We start from the raw sequence: 6,958 nt of genomic DNA, 5'->3' as shown, positions 1-6,958 counted from the left end.
TGATGACTATGAACGGCACATTTTAGCCTCTTACAATAAATGAACAGCACTGTGGCTACTGCCAAAACGGTAAATATATAAATATAAAAATTGTAGCTATGATGAAAAATAGTAACAAAAAAACAACAACAGTATTTTACATCTTTATCTCTGTGCTGCACACACACTGCCATGAAGCATAGTGTCATGATGCTGAGCAAATATATATTGTTATTGTTCACCTAATTTCCTCCACAGTTTATCTGCAGTTTAAGTAAAAGTCCTCCCATCTGTGGTGGACATTTACAAATGCACCTTGTTTACTGGTTGTTCTTCAGGTAGGCCTCTGGTAACAGCCACTGACGACCCCACTTCCATGGGTGGCTGCACCAGCTTTACCCTGTGAACGCTATATACAGCAGGAGATCTTAACAGGGGAAACGAGTTCTGCATGGAAAGCTGCTGACAACTCACAGCAAACTGTAGGAGATCTCTTGGGGTGGGGGTGGGGGGCTGCAACCAGGATGCACTACTCAGAATTCACTTATCATATCATGGCCACAGAGGAATACACCCACACCATAGTTACCCAGGCTTGTATGGTGTCTCTCAAACACACGAGGCAGGATGAACATACCACCACCTCTCTTCCTCATGGTCTCTCTCACTCTCTGTCTCTCTCTCTCCATCTTCACTCAATATTGTGATGTTGCTAATTATACTAAATCAGTGTGTTCGGGCAATATCTCTCCCAGCTAAAAGCACAATTATCACCTAATCAAGAAATCGCTGATGGCTGCAGCTTTTGAAATTTATAAAAGAAGCCAGTTGTAGCTGGAGACGCGGTGCATCAGCCACAAAGCAGTTTGGGGATCAATTCAATTTGATCATTTTCACCTCAGAAGGAGTAAATGTCAGTAGACATGTAAATGAAGAAACCCTTCAGTTGAACCACCTGACTCCTGAATCAAGCTTGATAGTCATACGGTTACTTGCATAATGTAGGGAATCACGCTACTAAAGAAGCTTGTTTTAATCTTATATGTTGTGAAAATATACTGTAAGAATCTAGCTTGTTGATATTCTTTTTAAATCATTTTTGGTTTTTGTTTATCTGAGCTCACGGCGATCGATACGCTGTCGAGTCAGTCTGGTTCCAGTTGAAATCCAGCTCTCCTGTTATCCTGTAGCTCCCTGTGGTTTACCGCATGATATTCTATGTCCAGTCTGATCCCAGCATGCCCTACTGTACAAACGGTAGCGTCTAAAAACAGCACTAAGGCCTGACATAACTGTTTCCAAATGAACGATTGCATGGCAGCACAGCGCAACGTTGACGTGCCTCAAAGTGTTGTCTGCGAAGCTCTGTGATTCAGTCCTCTTGAGGAGGACAGACAGGAAAAGATTTCTCCCATCAGTCACCAGGCCATCATAATTGCCAGGTGAACGTTTGCAACAGCCTCTGCAGGACACTGTGCTTTTATAATGAGTGCATGGGGACACGGGTCATCCACCATGCATTCTGGTCCTCATTAGGAGGAAAAGGCTATTCACATATTTGCAGAGCAAAAATAAGGCTATTAGTTTGGACTGGCCATCAGCCAGCAAGCCAGCAACATGAACTAGAAATTTTTAATTGCTCTATTTCACTGATATACTCATTGAAACAAAAGTTTTTCCACAACTCTTGTCAAAGTGTCAGTGCTGCATGTACATTTGGAGAAAGCAGTGAACTCACTTTAGTGTCCAGCATCCTTGAGCTTCGAAGCTTCCCCTGATAATTTGGCCAAATATCATAGTATTTCTGTGTAATATTAAATATTCATGAATATGCAACAGTCAAAGTAGAAAAACATTTTTAGTTATTATTGTATTTGTGAGGATTAACAGTCAGTTAATCAACTTCATCAAAACTGTGTGGGCGAGTTGATCAGGTTTGATTGAAAGTGACCAAACTATTCACCGACTGAATATGAAACTGAAAATCAGATTCAGATTCAAAATGTTACTGAATCCTGAGTGGTGCACGAATGTAGATGACATCATCTTTTTCTATTTGAAACCAATGAGGAAAAAATAAAAACCCACAAACACAGAAATCTATCATGTAAAAGAACTAAAACTGTTCTAGCTTTGGCAGAAATGAATGTGTTCATGTAGGATCCCATCAGTCATGGTAAGAAGCTGAAAATATGTTTACAGGGCCTTTAAGTGGTGCAGCTGTAAACTGCATTTACAGACCTGGTTACAGGAAAGGATTATTGTCACATTCGGTTTAGCTCTCTTTTCAAAGTGAGGTATTTTCATGTGTTTCAAATTCATAAGCTCCCATTTCCACATGGATACATTTTAAGATCACTCATAATCACATGTGGTGTGATGAAAGTGCCATTTATGGCGTGCCTTTGAATGATGGGGCATAAGGGAGTCTGTAGAAGCCCTTATTTGAGCCATCATTCAAACATTCCCAACCTCGCAGAAACACTTCTTTAATTCTGCTCAACACACTGGCTTTGTCAGTGACAGCTAAATACATGAAAGAGGTTAAGACCTGGGCTTGTTCTTGTCACACACCAGGAGGCAGCTGATGTGTAACACTGTGCACTAAATTGGAATATATGCAGATTAGTTCTCGTCTAATAATGGGTGGATTTGGAAAAGCTGCACTTTTCACTCCTATCAAGTAAAAACATTTTTTTTTTTTACCATCAGCCCGAGAAAACAGCTGCTTTTTCCACATCAACACACTATCTGTCGTCACCATCACAGACCAGTGGAGTGTGTGTATGTGGTTGGCAAACTCAATGGTCAAAAATACTGTGATGATCTTTTTCTGTAACCCATTTCACAAAAATAGCCCAGGCAAATCCTGATGGGCGGGTGGGGATTCGATTGATTTATTAATCTAATCAGACCAATGTAGGACACAAGATGCATTTGTCCTCCTCTCTGAATCAGCCAGGATAGCACTTGAGGTCATTCTCCAAGAAGATCAGCCAATCACTTCAGACAATCTTCTGTAATTTTCCATCTTCCTTTATAATCTCTACAATCTGAGGCAGAGCAGGGAGAGCCGCCTCTGCTTTGATGTTGGCTTTGATGGATTTGTTCTTCTATTTCCCCCCCTACAAATTTGCGACTTCCTCACTAAAATATTCCCTGTAATCGTATTTTGCTGCTACAATATTGATTTTTGAATTTTAAACAAACAACCATCTTCTCGTGAAAGACATGCGCTATGATTTCTTCCTGCAGAGATTAGGTCTTAACATGATCTGAAGCATGCTCAATGGATGCCGAAGCCCTAACAGGGTCTCCTCCAATGCTTAGCATGTAATGTGAAACCATGTGATTCCATGGGGGTCCAGCAATTGGGTCAAAATATGGAGCTTTCAAGGGACAGATAACATTGTCAGCATCTTGTGGTAATCGAAGGACATTGCAGATATTTGTAAGTGACCGTGAAAGAAGCCGCAGCGTTTCAACCCAAAGTGAACCGTCAGTGGAGCCAAAATATCATCTGATAATGAGAATGATAGATCTTATCGCTGCATAGTCATTGATGAAGTATTATAGTGGCAATCCTTAATAGGTCCACTTAAGAAGCAAATGGAAATATTGTTCTGGCTTAGTTTGTCGGGGTATTTTTTTCCCCAGCTGAAGCGAGACCTTATTAGTTGTCGCTGCGGTCAAAAATAGCATCCAAACAGGAGTGTTTTGTGGAACAGCTCCTGGAGATTGATGATTGATTACTACACAATTACTGCTGAAAGCAGCGGGGCCCCGCCTCCTAATCACTGCTTTCCTCGCTAAAAGGAGATTATCACATAGGAGAAGCTTGTTAGAACCACTTCCTCCCTGCAAATCAATAAAAATTACTCAAGAGATTGCAAGCATACATCAGAAATGTCTCAGCTAAATCCCAAGGCTGGGTCTGCACATGTAAAGACAGGTGCTGTACATAACTCTGTGTGTTTGTGTGGGGGTGTGTGCTTCCTGTGGCAATGGATCTGACCCCCACTGAGATACTGGCCTCAAACCATGTCTAATTAAAGCTGCTTTTCAGTGCAGGCGCTCTGGAACTTGAGGTCCCCTCAACAATTAAGTGCAGGATTTCTTCTCTGGTCTCAAAGGAGAAGGAAAGGCACATCCAAAGGGTTGATTACCCCCCTCCCCATCTCCCCCACTCTGCCTGTGCCCATTATTGGATTCACTTAGTTGATGGAACCCCATATATTGAGCAGGGAGAGACAAGCAGACCGGCATACAATCAAACACACTGGAGACACTTGGAGAAATAGGACAGAAAATGTATAGCATCGTATTTGAAGTCAAGGCACGGAAGTGTCAAGAGCTTCTTGTCACGATGGTCTAATGGAAACAGGTTAGAGAGACAATCACATAACCAGAAGGTAAGAGGTTCAATTCCTGCTGCGGTGTCCTTGAGAGCTGCCCTGGATAAGAGCGTCAGACAGATACATGATAATGTGCTTTTGTTGTGATAAAAAATAAACTTTTTCACATTGCTTTGATTTACTCTTAAATGCACACCTGCGTTCCCGAACTTACACATACTTATGTAAATCAGATTCAACCATATTATTGCTTGTACGTGTCCTAAACATAATATTAATAATGACATCCCCCAAGTAAACATTTTTCTGTTGTTGCTTTTTTGTTTTCCTGTAATTTATCAATGCCGAATGCATTTTCAGACATATCTTTCAATGTAGTCCATTATGTTTTATGTTTATGCATAAATCATTCAACATTTTGCGTAATAATCATGAAAGCAGGGGCATCATAAAGTTAATTAAACGGATGTTTTACCTTTAGAAGAGTTGTAGCTGGCGAGTGTTGGTGCTGAACCTCCAAAGAACAGTGGCCTTCCACTCAGTTGTGCATTTTCAGGTTAAGTCCCTCTCAAACGCTAGCTGAACCAACTGGGCCGTTCTTTTGTGGAGCATTGTGGTCGGAAAACAGGTTTCTCAGAGTGCAGAATGAATTCTCGCACATTGCTGTGGATGCGTCAAATGTTAAGGCATGTTTGAAAGCAGTACACTGGGCATTGCGATCAGATGTGTGTGGTACTTTGAGAGGATGTGCTGTATTGCCCAATCCCCCTGGCTTGGCTGTGATTGTTTTTTGTGAGCTAAAAAACTGTTTAGCAACTTTGTACTCTGTCTTAATTATAAGCGATTGTGACAGGTCAATAATATGCTTCACAGCCTTCACATCAAGAAATGTGTCACTTTCTGGATTCAGTGCAACAAGTGCACTGGCCAACCGTGAGTTGCGCTCGCTGAATCTGTGATCCATCTCACAGTCTGTGTTTTTTCGCCATCGTCCCTGTGTCCTGTAGTTCCAACAACGACATACTCATCTATATTTGTGATTGCTTTGCGTCACCATTTGGGGATCCCATGTCACAAGCTGTTGCACTAGCCACAGTACTTAAACCTGTCATCAAGTTGGACTGGACTGGACTCGGTCATCTCTTGCGGCAGGCCTACAGCCTCCATTTGGATCTCTGCACCATAGGCCAGCACAGAGTTAATCTCAGTCAAAAGAGATGTTATGTCATTGAAGGATTTTAGAATGACTGACACAATGGAGAGATGTCCCGTCCATCTCTGTTCCAGAGGGTGTTTAAGATGCATACCCTTATAGTCGGCTCCTTGTAGAATTTGTAGAGGGCATTACACACATCAAAAAAGTCCACTACAGCTGTCTCTGCTGACATCACGTGTACTACCACTAAGTGTAGCTGGTGGTTAAGACAGTGTACATAAGGTATCCCACAACCTAGTTTGTCTTGCAGTATCTTCTGGACACCACCATGCTTCCCAGACATCAGAGCAGCCCCATCATAGACCTGGCTTAGAATCTTTGATGTGTCCAGTCCAACTCCATTTAGCTCTGCCAAAAACGGTGTCTCTTAATGTCTGTGCATTACCTTTGCCAACTGTTGCTATGGTTAGCAGACGATCTGTGACCTCATAGGACTCCTTTACAAATCAAATGACAATCGATATATTCTCACTTCCGGAGGGGTCACGAGTTCCATCTACTTTCAAAGTGTAATAGGAGTCGCTTACTTCCTCCACTGCAGCCTCTGTCACCACACAGCTCTGTGTACTTATGAATTCATTTTGCATGACAGGTGTACATGGCGTTTTGAGGGATCATTTTCGCAACATCAGTCAGGGTTCCTTTTTAACTGTATAGTCCAGTAAAGAGCGGAAAAGTCCACTCCCCCCTCAGACATGTTCAGAAGCCTCTACCTTCCCTCATAAATGCAACTGGTTTTCCGCCAGAAATCCGACAACATAGATGAGAGAGGAAACATAATACCTATTCTTTTGCAATTGGGCTTCGTTGATGTTGAAATCTGCTTTCCAGTACTGACATGCCTGTCCCGCTCCATCCACAGCGTATAGCAAGAGATATGCTCCTTTGAAGATTCGTGTTTATAAAATCCCCGATCTCTTTCCAGTTTTTCCAGTTACTAAGTCCATACTCACAAAGGCATCCAGAATCCGAGACCTCTGGCTGGCGCTAAACAGCTATTTTCTTATATCCATTTCTGTCCAATGTGCAGTCTCGTAGTAGCTAATTCTTTCTGAAGCGTATTAGCTCTAAGCTCAGTCGGACTTGCTCACTATGCGTTACGCGCTCATCCGGACGTAATGACAACAAGTCACACTATTAGGTCATAGGTCAAACACCAGACCAATGAGCATGCTACTTCCGCAAATGTGACCTTATGCAAATATGACCAATAGGGTGTGTTTTTTTTATTATTATTATTTTTGTTTTTAATTCATTTCGTTTTGCGAAAGGGTTTTCTCTTTTAATATGATGAATATAAATTAATTAATAAAACGAAAGCTTGGCACCAAAGGTTTGGCCTGCAGACTGATGGGAGAGGGGGGGGCACAATAACTCATTTAGGGGGGCATGCCCCCCCCCCCCCCCC

Source organism: Seriola dumerili, unplaced genomic scaffold, assembly GCF_002260705.1.
Source record: "Seriola dumerili isolate Sdu_G_001 unplaced genomic scaffold, Sdu_1.0 BDQW01000052.1, whole genome shotgun sequence".
Taxonomy (NCBI): Eukaryota; Metazoa; Chordata; class Actinopteri; order Carangiformes; family Carangidae; genus Seriola; species Seriola dumerili.
The sequence above is the reverse complement of the archived record's forward strand: the minus strand, read 5'-3'. Positions refer to the sequence as shown.